Here is a 16,621-nt window from a genome sequence, read left to right on the forward strand (position 1 = left end):
GAAATAACTGAGGTTTAATGATAAGTATAGATATAAAGTAAGCTTTATCTCTGCCCTTACTAAAATAGGAACATTACTAAAATTTTGGAAAGCATTGGAATGTAGTGGAAAGATCCATGATCCAGGTCAGATGATCTGCTTCTAGTTGTCGCTGTCACTGCTAGCTCTGTGTTTCTAGGTTCAAAATTTCTGTTTTATACAGAAGGTTGTGAGGGTCAAATAAAGTGACAAATAGGGATGAAATTTGAATTTTATATGCTATACAAATGTAAAATACCATCTTAAAAATTATGGAGGAAAGTTACAATGAATTATTGTTGCATAGATTATTGGAAGTTCAATTTCCTTAGAATAAAACAGGTAGTAACTTACACCTCTATGTGAAGATCACAGTACATATCTTAAAATTATCTAAGACATCCTCCATGTGTTCTCAAATCTCTTTTTTACAGGGGGAAGGTGAAATTTAATTTTTGCAGTTATATCTGTGTATTGGTTTGCTAAGGCTGCCAAAGCAAAGGACCACTGTCTGGGTGGTCTGAACAACAGAAATTTATTTTCTCACAATTTTGGAAGCTAGAAGGCCAAGATGGTGTCAGGAGGGTTTCTTTTCTTCTGAGGCCTCTTTGACTTGTAGATGACCATTTTCTTTTCCCTGTGTCTTTGTGTCTGGAATTTATTCCTTCCGGTGGGTTCTTGGTCTCACTGACTTCAAGAATGAAGCCACGGACCCTCGCGATAGTGTTACAGTTCTTAAGGATGGTGTGTCCGGAGTTTTTTCCTTCAGATGTTCAGATGTGTCCGGAGTTTCTTCCTTCCAGTGGGTTCGTGGTCTTGCTGACTTCAGGAGTGAAGCCACAGACCTCCGCAGTGAGTGTCACAGCTCTTAAAGGTGGTGTGTCCGGGGTTGTTTGTTCCTCCTGGTGTGTTCATGGTCTCGCTGGCTTCAGGAGTGAAGCCGCAGACCTTAACAGTCAGTGTTAAAGCTCTTAAAGGTAGTGCAGACCTAAAGAGTGAGCAGCAGCAAGATTTATTGTGAGGAACAAAACAACAAAGCTTCCACAGCGTGGAAGGGGACCTGAGTGGGTTGCTGCTGCTGGCTTGGGTGGCCAGCTTTTAGTCCCTTATTTGGCCCCACCCATGTCCTGCTGATTGGTGCGTTTTTACAGAGTGCTGATTGGTGCATTTAGAATCCTTTAGCTAGACACAGACCACTGATTGGTAGGTTTACAATCCTTTAGCTAGGCAGAAAAGTTCTCCAATTGCGTTTACAATCCTTTAGCTGGGCAGAAAAGTTCTCCAAGTCCCCACTGGACCCAGGAAGTCCAGCTGGCTTCACCTCTCATCTTCACATTGTCATCCCTCTGTTTATGTGTTCTAATCTCCCCATTTTGAGGACACCAGACGTATTGGATTAGGGCCCACCTTAATGACTTCATTTAACCTTAATTACCTCTTTAAAGGCCCTGTCTCCAAATATAGACACATTCTGAGGACTAGGGGTTAGGGCTTCACATATGAATTTTGAGGGAGACACAGTTCGGCCCTGACAGTCTGTTTAAGAAGTTATGCGTTGGGGCTGGTGCAGTGGCTTATGCCTGTAATCCCAACACTTTGGGAGGCGGAGGCAGGTGGATCACCTGAGGTCGGGAGTTCTAGACCAGCCTGGTCAACATGGCGAAACCCTGTCTCTACTAAAAATACAAAAATTAGCTGGGCACGGTGGCACGTGCCTGTAATCCCAACTACTTGGGAGGCTGAGGCAGGACAATCACTTGAACCTGGGAGGCAGAGGTTGCAGTGAGCTAAGATTGTGCCACTGCACTCCAGCCTGGGCGACAGAGCGAGACTCCGTCTCAAAAAAAAAAAAAAAAAAAAAAGGTTATGTGTTGGGTACTCTGAATGCTCCCTTGCTGTTATCACTATGTCCTATGCCATGAGGCCCAGGCAGCATTCGTTTTCTTGTGACTAGCTTTACCTGTTCTTCAGAACCATGCTTACTTTTGTATATCCTAAGAAGCATATTATGCCTCTGCATAAATCATTGTGTTATATTTAAGATTATCCTGTTAGCCTACTGAATAATGTGCTTGAAAATCTATTCCATACATTAACCTAAATTCCTAATTCATCTATTAAGCACATTTCTTCTTTAATCTAGATGGAAGAATGTCAGACTATTTTATGTGATAATATATTGTTTTCTGATAAAACTTTAAAAATTTTCTCTTAAACTGCTTCAGGCAGTTTAAAAATTTACTTTATTTTATTTTACTTTTTAAGAGATAGAAGTCTTGCTATGTTGCCCAGTCTGAAGTATAGTAGCTATTCACAGTCTTGATCCCACTACTGATCAGCACAGGAGTTTTGACTTGCTCTGTTTCCAGCCTGGGTCAGTTCTTCCCTCCTTAAGCATCCTGGTGGACCTCTGCTCCTGGGAGGTTACCATTGATGCTACATTTGGTGCAGACACCTGATTGATACAGTACACTACAGCCCAGAATTTCTGGGCTCAAGTGATCCTCCCACCTCAGCCTGCTAAGTGGCTGGGACTACAAGTGTGCCACTGAACCTAGCTACAAGCAGTTTTTAAGAAACTGTTCCAATGATTCCAACATTTTCTTGAGGAGGTATCTGTTTTTTGAGATACTTTTCATTTTTCCTTATTTTAAAGATAATAACACATTCATTTTAGAGACTTTAGAATATTCAGTAAGACAATAACTTTTTAAAAGAAAAGTCACGTGATTCTACAGTTAAGGGAGAATAATCTTTTCCATCTTTTTTTTCTGTGGATACATTTATTGTTTCAATCTGCCTTTTAAAAATCTAATACATCCATACTATTTCATGCTATTTCAGTTATTTTCTCTTTTTGAAATAAGGTCTTGCTCTGTCACTTAGGCTGAAGTGTAGTGGCAAGATTTCAGCTCACTGCAACTTTGACCTCTGGGCTTAAGCAGCCCTCCCACCTCAGCCTTGCATAAGTAGTTGGGACTACAGGTATGTGCCACCACACCCAGCTAATTTTTTTATTTTTTGTAGAAACGAAGTCTCACTGTGTTGTCCAGGCTTGTCTTGAATTCCTGGGCTCAAGCGATCCTCCTGCCTTGGCCTCCCAGAATGTTAGGATTACAGGCATAAGCTGCTGCGCCTGGCCCTATTTTAGTTATTTTCAAACAGATTTCTATTTATTTATTTAGAGACAGAGTCTCACTCTGTCACCTAGGCAGTGCAGTAGCGCAATCTCAGCTCACTGCGACCTCCTCCTCCTGGGTTCAAGTGCTTTTCATGCCTCAGTCTCCTGAATAGCTGGAATTACAGGTACGTGCCACCATGCCCAGCTAATTTTTGTATTTTTAGTAGAGACGGGGTTTTGCCATGTTGGCCAGGCTGGTCTCAAACTCCTGACCTCAAGTCATCTGCTCACCTTGGCCTCCCAAAGTGCTGAGATTACAGGTGTGAGTCAACGTGCCTGGCCTATTTTTTTCATTGGTGAATCATATGAATTGAATTTTGAATGTTAAGCCAATCTTTGCCATAATGTATAACCCTTTTTTATGTGGCTGGATTTGATTTTCTCATAATTTGTTTAGGATTTTTGTGATTACATTCATGAGAAAGTTTGATATAATTTCTTCCTTAAAAGTGTGGGAAAATTTGCTAGTCAAGCCATTTGATTCTGGAAAAGTTTTAATTATCAATTAAATTTCTTTGCTAGATATAGGACTTCATAGATTTTCTAATTTTTCTAAGTCAGTTTCAATAAATTATGGAATATTCATTTCATCTGCAAATTCTAATTTACTGGCACAAGTTGTACAGAATAACTGCTCATCCTTTTAATCTCATGGGATCTGTAATGATAGTCTTTTTTCATCTGTGATCCTTGTAATGTGCATCTTTATTTTCTTTCTTCTTTTTTTTGAGATGGAGTCTCGCTCTGTTGCCCAGGCTGGAGTGCAGTGGCGTAATCTCGACTCACTGCAACCTCTACCTCCCGGGTTCAAGCAATTCTCCTGCCTCAGTCTCCTGAGTAGCTGGGACTACGGGCACACGCCATCACACCCGGCTAATTTTTGTGATTTTAGTAGATATGGGGTTTCACCATATTGGTCAGGCTGGTCTCGAACTCCTGATTTCAGGTGATACACCCAGCTGGGCCTCCCAAAGTGCTAGGATTACAGGCGTGAGCCACTGTGCCCAGCTTTTTTTTTTTTTTTTTTTTTTTCTTATTTGAGTCGGAGTCTTGCTCTGTCCCCAAGACTGGAGTGCAGTGACACGATCTCGGCTCACTGCAACCTCCATCTCTGGGTTCAAGCAATTCTCCCGCCTCAATCTCCCAAGTACCTGGGACTACAGGCACCCACCTGCCTGTAGTCATGCCAGGCTAATTTTTGTATTTCTGTAGAGACAGGGTTTCACCATGTTGTTGGCCAGGCTGGTCTTGAACTCATGACCTCAGGTGATCCGCCCGCCTTGGTGTCCCAAAGTGCTAGGATTATAGGCATGAGCCACCTCGTCCAGGCTACTTTATGGTGTTTTGTTTTTTTTTTAGATAGAGTTTCACTCCTGTTGCCCAGGCTGGAGTGCAGTGGTGCCATCTTGGCTCACTGCAGCCTCTGCCTCCCAGGTTCAAGTGATTCTCCTGCTTCAGCCTCCCGAGTAGCTGGGATTGCAGGCATGTACCACCATGCCTGGCTAATTTTGTATTTTTAGTAGAGACGGAGTTTCTCCACGTTGGTCAGGCTGGTCTCCAACTCCCGACCTTGGGTGATCCGTCCGCCTTGGCCTCCCAAAGTGCTGGGATTACTGGCGTGAGCCCCTGTGCCCGGCCTACTTTATGGCTTTTTACCAGAAAAGTTTGCCACCCCATTCTACAGTGTTACTTTTAGGCTCCCAGTGGAAAACTTGGGGTATTTCACAGGATCCTTCCTCCTCTGCAGACCCATTCCAGTTTTTGTCTCTCCAGCACCTTGATGCTGACAAAAGCTCTGTTTAACTTCTCAACTTTTGGGCCGGGCATGGTTGAGTGAGCCAAGATCATGCACTCCAGCCTGGGTGACAGAGCAAGACTCCATCTAAAAAAACAAACAAACAAAACAAACAAAAAACTTCTCAACTTTTTAGCAGCTGCTTTCTACTTAGCTTTACAGCCTTTTGGCAGCTGCTTCCAAATTGGCAAATATCTGGAGGAGAAAAGTGGTACAGAGTGTTGGGCTTACCTTAATTTATTTGCTTTCTCTATTAGCGTTCCACCAAATCAGTAGAACCAGTAGTGTGTGTGTATGTGTGTGTTCACAACATACATATGTATTAGCATATTTATTGCAAGGAATTGGTTCATACAGTGTTGGGGACTAGCTAGGCAAGTCTGAAACCTGTAAGGCAGGTTGCAGCCAGGAGGGGCAGGCTGGAACTCTCAGATAGGAGCAGAAGCTACAGTCTGCAGGCAGAATTTCTTTTTCCTCAGAGAATTTTCTGTTCTGCCCTTAAAGCAACTGATTGGATCAGGCCCACCCAGATTATCTAGGATAATCTTCCTTACTTAAAGTAAGTAACTATAGACTTTAATTGTATCTACCAAATGCCTTGACAGCAACACTTGTATGAATAACACTTGTTTGAATAAAGGGACTGTAGCCTAGCCAAGTTGATACATAAAATTGACCATCACATCCTCTCTGTAGGAATTGACTTCTTGAGTCTGGGCCACTTTACTAGTTGTCTGATGCCTTCAGACAGATTTTTTTTTCCTGTTTCACTCAGCTTTTCTGAGCACTCTCCAGTAGGAGGTTTATTCTGATAGAAACTTGCCCATTGGTAGCAGCAGAAATCCCAGTGTTCTAGAAAATATTCTGAGGCCAGATGCAGTAGCTCATGCCTATAATCCCAGCACTTTGGGAGGCCAAGGCAGGAGGATTGCTTGAGACTAGCCTGGGCAACAAAGCAAGAACCCATCGCTAAAAAATTAACTTTTTTTTTTGAGACGGAGTCTCGCTCTATCCCTCAGGCTGGAGTGCAGTGGCATAATCTTGGTTCACTGCAACCTCTGCCGTCTGGGTTCAAGTGATTCTCCTGCCTCGGACTCCCAAGTAGCTGGGATTACAGGCATGTGCCACCACACCCAGCTAATTTTTGTATTTTTAGTAGAGACAGGGTTTCACCATGTTGGCCAGGCTGGTCTCAAACTCCTGACCTTAGGTGATCCACCCACCTTGGCCTCCCAGAGTGTTGGGATTACAGGCTTGAGCCACCACGCCCAGCCATTTTTTTTTTTTTTTTTAAGAGACGGGGTCTTGCTCTGTCACCCACAGTGGCATATAGTGGTGCTATCACAGCTCACTGCAGTTTTGACCTCCTGAGCTCAAATAACTTTCCTGCCTCAGCCTCCTGAGTAGCTAGGACTATAAGTGTGCACAACCATGCCTGGAAAAAAGATGGTAAAGAGCCTGTGGAGCCTGTAGCCCACTCCTGAGTAGCTGGGACTACAGGTGTGCACAACCATATCTGGAAAAAAGAGATGGTAAAGAGATGGGAATCTTGGTGTGTTGTCCAGGCTAGTCTCATGTAATTCTCCCATGTTGGTGTCTTGAGTAGCTGGGACTGCAGTCATATGCCACTGTGCCTGGCTAATTTTTTTTCTTTCTTTTTGTTGAGATGGGGTTTTGCCATGTGGCCCAGCCTGGTCTGGAACTCCTGGTCTCAAGCGATCCACCTGCCCAAAGTTCTCGGATTACAGGTGTGAGCCTCCATGCCCGGCCTAATTTTTTATGTTTTGGAGAGATGGGGGTCTCACTGTGTTGCCAAGGCTGGTCTCAAATTCCTGGGCTCAGGCAGTCCTCCCACCTTGGCCTCCTAAAGTACAGGGATTGCATGTGTGAGCCATTGGGGGCTGTATTCTTGAATTAATAAAGATACTATGTAGTCCTTTAAATCACTCATCTGATGCTTTTCAGAGATTCCCACATTACCTTCCTCAGTCATATTGTGGAATTGAGAATTGGGATAGTTTCTTGTAATTTTACTAATGCTGAGCATTAAAGAAGGCCTTGCTATTTTTAAATCTGTATCCTAATCAAATATTGAGACCGGGTAAGGGGCCTCGCGCCTATAATTCCAATGCTTTGGGAGGCCCAGGTGGGATGATTGCTTGAGCCCACAAGTTAGAGACCAGTTTAGGCAACATAGTGAGACTCCCATCTCTACTTAAAATAGAATTTAAAAAATTAGCTGGGCATGGTTGTGCATACCTGTAATCCCAGCTACTTGGGAGGCTGAGGCAGGAAGATTGCTTGAGCCCAGGAGTTGGAGGCTACAGTGAGCCATGATCTGCCACTGCAAAAATGTCAAGAAGTCTGGAAATAGTGTTAAATGCAAAACCGTGGCAAGAATTGTAGATTTAATATGCTGATCAAAGAAGGGAATTTATGGTACTTGTCTTTAATATTTAAAGGGTTGGAAGTGATGGAAGGATATGTTTTTCCAGGGGATGGGATTAAACTAGTGCATGGAAGTCACGGTGGGTGTAATAGACTATTTTTGGATATTTTTAGGTAGACTGGGATGAACTAGTAGAGGTGTTTTGTAGTCTTGGGTGGAAGGTTTGGGATCCCAGATTTTGAGGTTCACGATTGGTAAAATTGTGGCGGGTGGGTGATTGGGAGACCATCATAAGGTTGCTGGCATTTTATTTTGTCATGTAAGGGCATTAAAAAATCTAGCCTTGTATTTCGAGACAGGGTCTTGCTCTGTTGCCCAGGCTGGAATGCAGTGTGGCATGATCATGACTGACTACAGTCTCAGCCTTCTAGGCTCAAGCCGTCCTCCCATCTCAACCTCCCGAGTAGCTGGGACCACAGGCATGAGCCACCATGCCCAGCTAATTTTTTTAATTTTTATTTTTGTAGAGAAAGGTCTAGGCTGGGTGCGGTGGCTCATGCCTATAATCCCAGCACTTTGGGAGGCTGAGGTGGGCGGATCACCTGAGGTCGAGAGTTCGAGACCAGCCTGACTAACATGGAGAAACCCTGTCTCTACTAAAAATAAAAAAAAATTAGCTGGGTGTGGGGGTGCATGTCTGTAATCCTAGCTATTCAGGAGGCTAAGGCAGGAGAATTGCTTGAACCTGGGAGGCAGAGGTTGCAGTGAGCAGAGATGGTGCCACTGCACCCCAGCCTGGGCAACAAGAGCAAAACTCCATGTCAAAAACAAAAAGAAAGAAAGGTCTTGCTATGTTGCCCAGGCTGGTCTCGAACTCCTGGGCTCAAGCGATCCTCCTGCCTTGGCCTCCCAAAGACCTGGGATTACAGGCATGAGCCACGGTATCTGGACTATTACATTTTTAAAGAAGGCATTTTTGGCCAAGTGAGGTGGTCATGCCTGTAATCCCAACACTTGGGGAGACCAAGGTGGCAGGATGGCTTGATCCCAGGAGCTTGAGACTGGCCTGGGCAACATAAGGACACCCTGCCTCTACAGAATTTAAAAAGGGGGAAAAAGGCCGGGCGCGGTGGCTCAAGCCTGTAATCCCAGCACTTTGGGAGGCCGAGGCGGGCGGATCACGAGGTCAGGAGATCGAGACCATCCTGGCTAACATGGTGAAACCCCGTCTCTACTAAAAATACAAAAAAACTAGCTGGGCGTGGTGGCGGGCGCCTGTAGTCCCAGCTACTCGGAGGCTGAGGCAGGAGAATGGCCTGAACCTGGGAGGCGGAGCTTGCAGTGAGCCGAGATCGCGCCACTGCACTCCAGCCTGGGTGACACAGCGCGAGACTCCGTCTCAAAAAAATAAAAAAATAAATAAATAAATAAATAAATAAATAAATAAATAAATAAAAAATAAAAAGGGGGAAAAAAATCAGCCAGGCGTGGTGGCACGTACCTGTGGTTCCAGCTACTTGGGAGGCTGAAGTGGGAGGATTGCTTGAGCCTGGGAGTCCAAGTCTGTTTTTTCGTTTTTTATACTGACCACTATACTAATGAAGGAAAAAAATACATTTTTAATATTAAAAAAGAAGTGAAGATGGCTGGGCACCATGGCCCACACCTGTAATCCCAGCACTTTGGGAGGCCGAGGTGGGTAGCTCACTTGATCAAGGTCAGGAGTTCAAGACCTGCCTGGCCAATGTAGTGAAACCCCATCTCTACTAAAAATATAATAGTACTTCTTTTTCCTAAAAAGTTATTAGATTGATGATGTCTTAGTGTCAAGTGTCTTAGGACTCAGAAAATGGTGTGTGGGTTACATTATCTACATTGGACTAATTTTTGACAAGACTGCATGAAAGCTTTTGACAGCAATTGGTGCTGGTCCTTGAACTAGATGACCTTTACACTGTCTTCTGACAGTGATTTGTGGATTGTCTATAAACATGAATTTTCTACATGTTAGCTCTGTTACTACAGTACTGATTTATGGATCTGTCCTCTAAAGCCTTCAGCTCTTTTCTTGCCATATAAATGCTTAGCTCTTTTCTATAAAATAATCTACTGTATTGGCTAATATACTTTCAATTTTTTAATTGCACTGCTTTAAAAAATGTTATTACTAATAGTATATCCCTTGGATTTCCTAGAAGTTTGTCTTTGAATTATTCTTTACAGCCTATGTAGTTGTTCCTTTAGAGAGTTTTAGGTAATAGCCAAGTAGAGGAGTATCCTGGACATTGAAGACGTTACCCTGGAAATTCTATTGTATGTTGACCAGCTTTTTCGTAGTTGTGAGCTTTCTTTGACCTATTATGTGCCTCGGATTGTTCTTAAGGTTTCATTAGAATGACCTTAACTAGTTAAGTTCAATCAAAAGAGGAAGCACCCCACATGGAAATTGTAGAATTCCATCTAACCAGTATTTAGGTAATAAAGTTGAAAGAAGTTACAGCAGAATTAGATATCTTTTTTTTCTTTTTCCTGAGACGGAGCCTGTAGCCCAGGCTGGAGTACAGTGGCGTGATCTCAGCTCAGTGCAACCTCCACCTCACAGGTTCCAGCAATTCTCCTGCCTCGGCCTCCTGTGTAGCTAGAACTACAGGTCCCACCACCACACCCAGCTAATTTTTTTGTACTTTTAATAGAGACAGGGTTTCACCATGTTGGCCAGGCTGGTCTTGAACTGCCATGCTGGTCAGGCTGGTTTCAAACTGCTGACCTCAAGTGATCCACCTACCTCAGCCTCCCAAAGTGTTGGGATTACAGGCATGAGCCACCGAACCCGGCCTCACAATTAGATCTTAATTTGAACTCAGATTGTAAAATCAACCCCCATCTGGCGGTATTTGATTTAGAGGCTCTGTTGTAGCAATTATTTAAAGAGGAAAGGTGCTAGATGTGCCCATTATCAGCACAGAAAGATTATATGTCCTAGCCCCAGCTCTTCAGCTTGGAATCATATTTCCAGTCCTGTAAAACTTACATAGAAATGTTGAAGTGAATTATACCTGTAAGAAGCAGTGGCACTGCATGGTGGTAAACAGCATAGACTATGAAGCCATAAGTCTGGCTCCACTGCTTGTTAGCTTTGTGACTGTGGGAGCTTTCCTTAACCTCCTTCTTCCCTCAGTTTTCTTATGTGTAAAATGAGGGTAACAATGGCATCTACCTCATAAAGTTTTTTGAGTATTAAATAATATTTATAAAGTACTTAAATAATATATAGTGCATGATATGTGTTAAATCAATAAAGTTTAAGTCCATCTGGACTTAGGATGTAATGTTTGCAGTAATTTGACATATGAAAGAATCCAGCAGATTAATTTGTGATTCTCATTTAAGATATGGTCTTGAGTAATTGGGTTTAGATTTGATTATTAGTTTAAGAATGCCAGAAAACTCTGCTAAGTTTGAAAAGTGTTGTAATATTTAGGACCTTTTTATGTGTACTATATTTATAAGTTTAATTTTTTAAACATCTGCCAGAGCTTTTTGAGTACTTACAGATTTGCTTGGTAGGCATTTGAAGTGCTAACATAGGAAAAGAGCATATATTAAGCTAAATGTACTGAAGATGTTTGATGGGAATGCCAAATTTAGGGGATTCATGTTTTATATTTAAACTGGAGGTGGGTACAAGAGTTTTTTTTTTTTTTTTGAGTCGGAGTCTCGCTCTGTTGCCCACGCTGGAGTGCAGTGGCACAATCTCGGCTCACTGCAAGCTCCGCCTCCTGGGTTCACGCCATTCTCCTGCCTCGGCCTCCTGAGTAGCTGCGACTACAGGCGCCCGCCACCGCACCCGGCTAATTTTTTGTATTTTTAGTAGAAACGGGGTTTCACCGTGGTCTCGATCTCCTGACCTTGTGATCCGCCCGCCTCGGCCTCCCAAAGTGCTGGGATTACAGGCGTGAGCCACCGCGCCCGGCGGTACAAGAGTTTTTATTATATGGTTCTTTAAATCTTTTTATATGTAGTACATTAATATTTTTAAATTAGGTAATTAGGCTGATACAGTTATAAAAAATATTTAAGGGTCTTTAGACTGTTAATACACTGAACTTAAGGTCTTAATGTAAATCCAAGTAACTCATATAGTCTTTTATGTGCACAAAAGCTGTCTTTCAACGTAAGTTATATTGACAAAAAAGTTCTGAGGGTAGTAAGTTAGGAGTGTCAAATAGAGGAGACAGGAAAATTTATCCAAGCAATTCTAATCTTGTCACTCTGTCATTGTACTTTTATCTGTCAGCTTGTTAGCCTGGCCTGTGATTTGTAGAGAAGAAGGAAGGAAAAGGGAAGTGGAGTCAGAGGACTACCAGCTTTCCTATGGAATTGTAATGCCTTCTTCTCTCCTACTTCTCTTGTTACGATTTTTTTCCAAGGTAGAAATGAGGAACAGAAATAGTCCTGTCCACAGATATCCTTTGAATTTTCTGCCTTGCCAAGCTTGTGTAGTTTTTTGCCTTAAATTCTATTTTGTAGGCTATTAATATAGCTTCACCAACTCTCTTTTGGGTATTTGCCCCTTTTCCATCCTTCGCCATTTTTCTGTTGTGTTAGTTTCATGTATTTTCATAACCCTTGTGGCGTATTATGATAACAACTCTTCGTAGTCTGTTACAGATACAGTTTTTCAAGTCTCTTGTCTTTGTTTACAGGATCCTTTGCCATACAAAAGTTTTTAAGTGTTTTGTGGTCAGATTTGTCTTTCTCATTTAGCTTTTGGGTTTTGGGTCTTGATTAAAAAGGCTTCCCAACCCCTAGATTGTAATCTCCTTGAACATTCTTGGAAAAGAATATTGTTGTGATTCAACTTTTCATCCATGAAATGAAAAGATGATACTGGAACAGCAGTTCACAGACATCGCCAGTCAGTGGGAGATCACTTGAGGAGTGTGTCACAAATTCAGATTCTCCAGACCCAACTAAAGACATATTGAATAAGAATCTCTGGGGAATGGGGCCCAAGAAGATGTTTTAACAAGTTCCTCTCAGTGATTCTGATTATCAGCTGGATTTGAGAACCACTGGACAATATGATCACTGAGGTCTCTTCTGATTCTAAAATATCACTTCTGTATTATGTAACTCTTAAATAATACATTATCTCAACAACTAGATTGTAAGCTCTTTGAAGGTGAGCAAGACCGCGTCTTAGGTAATACCCTTTTCTTTGCCGTCAGCCCAATAAGATCCTTACTACCTCGCTCCTAGACAATTTAAGTAACCTCCTCTTATAGCCCCCTCCAGTCTGTTTGTGGTCTTACTTATCTTAAAGCAACATTTTGAACATGACACCTTCCTGCAGAAGCTTTGGCTACAAGACAAAATCCTGTTTTACCTTATAATCTAAGTGCCTCTGTAAACTGGCCCCAACTTTTCGTCTTTAGCTTTACCCAAGGTAGTGTGTACAACTATCTAAGCTGTGCTTTATACAGCTCCTTAGATGACGATGTGCATGGTCTTCCCTGGAATTGTATGATATGGTAGTAACCTTGATTTTTCCCACCCTTTTGCATTAATTCTTCACTCTAGCCTGATTGGTTTACTTTCTCTTTCATATACTAATAAAGCCTTGTTTATTCTTATTTACCTGCCAGTTATTTGTCATTCATCTTGCCTGGAATGCCCTTTTTCCCTTTTCTGTATCTAATCTCTGCATATTAATAGCTACACAGTGGAGTATTACGCAGACATAATAAAGAATGAGGAAGATCTGTATGAACTCCCATGGAGTGATCTCTAGGATATACTGTTAAGTAATATAACAAGGTACAAAATAGGGTATTTTATTTGGTAGAATATGGTATTCTATCTTTTGTATAAGAGAAAAAAGGAGTTAAGAATACATGTATATACACACATGTATTTGCTTATATCTGCAAAGAGAAACATACAAAACATGCAAGATAAACTAACAAAACCAGTGCTGTATTTTGAATGTATATGTCCCTCCAAAATTGTTATGTTGGAACTTAAACCCCCAAGGAGACCTTTAGGAGGTGACCAGGCCTTATAAAAGGGGATTGAAGGAACCTAGCTAGCCCTTTTCCTTCCATCATGTGAGGATGTCTAGACACAATCATCTTTGAGGAACAGGACCTCACCAGACACCCGATTTGCTAGCATCTTAATCTTGCTTGGATTTCTTAGCCTCCAGAACTGTGAGAAAATATATTTCTGTTCTTTATAAATTACCCAGTCTCAGGCACTTTGCTTATAGCAGCACAAATGGACTAAGACAACTGGTTATCTGCAAGGAATAAATAGGAACAGATTGAGAGGGAAAGGGGGAAGGACAGAGACTTCTCTGAACATTCCTTTTTTATGGGTCTTCAACTTCTGAACCGTGTAAATGTTTTACATATTCAGGAAATACATTTTAAAAATAATGGAAAAATGCAATAATTGAATATAAAGGGAAACAAATGAACCTACCTTACAGAACATACAGAGAAAAAATATACAGTAACTTTTGAATATAGCATGCTGACTATATCCTTAGTGGGATATGCTTTAAGGACAAAAAGAACTGCCCCCCGATCAAAACACCTAAACTTACTAGGTTTATTGTTACTAGTAGTTTGACATTATAATTCTGAAACTAGTCTATGAATCAAGAATTTCAATGTGAGGGAAAAGATACACTAATATAAAATGAGTTAGGAAAAACCAGTATTAAATTTGAACTGAAAATATCAGTATAAACTCGATTGACGAATGAATGAGAGAGACTAGGTCTTGCTCTGTCACCCGGGGTTGGAGTACAATAGCATGATAATGGGTTACTACAGCCTTGACCTCCCAGGCTCAAGTGATCCTCCTGCCACAGCCTCCTGAGCAGCTGAGACAAGTGTACATCATCACACACCCAGCTAATTTCTTATCTTTTGTAGAGACTCAGTACTTTTGGAATATGGTAGCCTCTTACTGTGAGTTAATAATAGTACTAGAAGGAGGTCTTGTAGACATTTTAGATTTCCCCCATCCCCCTCCGTTTCCCCTCCCCCAACCTTCATCCCATTTTAACCTATTCCCAGAAATTCTGGGTGTCACCAGACAGCATTATGTGCAGCAAAACAGAAAACCTGCTTAATAGAAAACATTAGCAGAGTTCTCTAATATTAGCATGCATAAAGAAAAGCACAATGAAACTAGACCAAGTGGTTTTCACATAAGAACAGACTGGAAGGGCTAGGATTTTTCAGTTTGGAATGAAGGTTTGGCAAAGATACAATTACTTCTTAAGTTTGATTATGGGGTATGGGTTATTTACCATGGGCAAATTAGCTTATTTACCAAATTCTGTGGCATCCTACTTCATCTTCACCTTCCACTTCCTACACAGAGTGGAGATATGGTCCTAAGTATAAATAAGGGTACTGCCTTTTAAAAGATCATGTCTTTGCACTATTAACTTAAGAAACGGTGGCTCACGCCTGTAATCCCAGCACTTTGGGAGGCCGAGGCGGATGAATCACGAGGTCAGGAGATCGAGACCATCCTGGCCACCATGATGAAGCCCCGTCTGTACTAAAAATACAAAAAGTAGCCAGGTGTGGTGGTGCGCACCTGTAATCCCAGCTACTTGGGAGGCTGAGGCAGGAGAATCGCTTGAACCGGGGAGACGGAGGTTGCAGTGAGCTGAGATCGTACCACTGCACTCCAGCCTGGGCAAGAAGGGCGAGATTCCGTCTCAAAAACAAAAACAAAAAAACAGTATGAAAGCATTATGCTTTTGAGATACATCAATATTATTGCCCCCACCCCATTCCAACTAGTTTTTTGTTTGTTTGTTTAAATCTGAGTAGCTCAATGGTAGGATATTGAATTTAAGTGAATAGTGATCTAGGTAAATATCTTGTTCAGAAATAATTGACTAGGAGAAATTGCAAATAAGAAAATATATAAATTTATTATCTACAGGTTATTGTGGATTCATACTCAAGATGACTGTTCTAGAGAGAAACCAGTGCATTCTTTTTTAGGTGCAAGGAATATGTGGGAGATAATTCCACTATCAAAGACTGTATGTAAATTTTCCAAGATGGATAGATGATGGTGCTAAAACTGTTTTGCTCTTCCAGGTCAGTAAAATCAAGATTCAACAAACTATGGGCCTTCATGGGAAGCCTGTGAAATAAATAATAAAATATATACTCTTAAAATATATAGCTCTTTAGAGTGTGTAAAATGCTTTCACAGAATGTATGGAAGTGAAGCATAAACTGGGCTTGCTGGATGTTAAGTTTTCTTTGCTTCACAGCTGTATATTCTGGGTTCCATTATTAATATATTTTTTAACTCTTGCTGCTTTTCCAAAGCAGTCTCTTCAGTTACTGTTAAGCTGTAACAGAGGGTGGTGAACCTTTGGTTCTTTCACATTGCTGTGACCTTCAGAGTTCTGTTGATCAAAAAATAGTTTTGCAGCAATAGAGAATTATATTGTTGTTGAAGTGTTTTGTTTGTTTGTTTCTTTTCTTTTTTTTTTTTTTTGAGACGGAGTCTCTCTCTGTCACCCAGGCTGGAGTGGTCTCGGCTCACTGTAATCTCCGCCTCCGGGGTTCAAGCGATTCTCCTGCCTCAGCCTCCTGAGTAGCTGTGACTACAGGTGCACACCACCACACCCAGCTAATTTTTGTATTTTTAGTAGATACAGGGTTTCACCATGTTGGCCAGGATGGTCTCAATCTTCTGACCTTGTGATCTGCCTGCCTCGGCCTCCCAAAGTGCTGGGATGACAGGGGTGAGCCACTGTGCCTGGCTGTGTTTTGCTTCTTTTCTTCTTTCTTTTTTTTTTTGAAACAGGGTCTTGCTCTGCTGCTCAGGCTGGAGTGCAGTGGTAAAATCACAGTTCACTACAGCCTCGACCTCCTGGGCTTAATCATCCTCCCGCCTCAGCCTCCCAAGTAGCTGGGACTACAGGCATGCGCCACCACGTCTGGCTAATTTTAAAATTTTTTTTAGAGATGAGGTCTTACTGTATTACCCAGGCTGGTCTTGAACTCTCAGGCTCAAGAGATCCGCCTGCCTTGGCCTCCCAAAGTTCTGAGATTACAGGTGTGAGCCACTGCGCCTTGCCTTTTTTTCTTTCTTTTTTTTCCCCCCTTCAATCTGTTCTGAGGACCAAGATTCATTTGCGGGATGGCTACAGAAGTGAACCAGGGTAGGCAATGAAAATATCATTCAA

The 16,621-nt window shown here is 41.9% G+C and overlaps 1 protein-coding gene across 3 annotated transcripts in view; it reads left to right on the forward strand.

Annotated features, from left to right (window-relative positions):
* Positions 1 to 16,621, forward strand: part of KCTD20 (potassium channel tetramerization domain containing 20) — a 45,378-nt gene that overhangs the window by 5,547 nt on the left and 23,210 nt on the right. The window contains exon 2 of one of the 3 annotated variants that reach the window (XM_025381522.1): positions 2,886 to 3,003. The exons of the other annotated variants lie outside the window; for them this stretch is intronic. The gene's annotated coding sequence lies outside the window, so the exon portion shown is untranslated. The remainder of the gene's footprint in view (positions 1 to 2,885; positions 3,004 to 16,621) is intronic. 3 annotated transcript variants of the gene reach the window in all.

The sequence above is a fragment of the Theropithecus gelada genome, chromosome 4 (genome assembly GCF_003255815.1).
Source record: "Theropithecus gelada isolate Dixy chromosome 4, Tgel_1.0, whole genome shotgun sequence".
Lineage (NCBI taxonomy): Eukaryota > Metazoa > Chordata > Mammalia > Primates > Cercopithecidae > Theropithecus > Theropithecus gelada.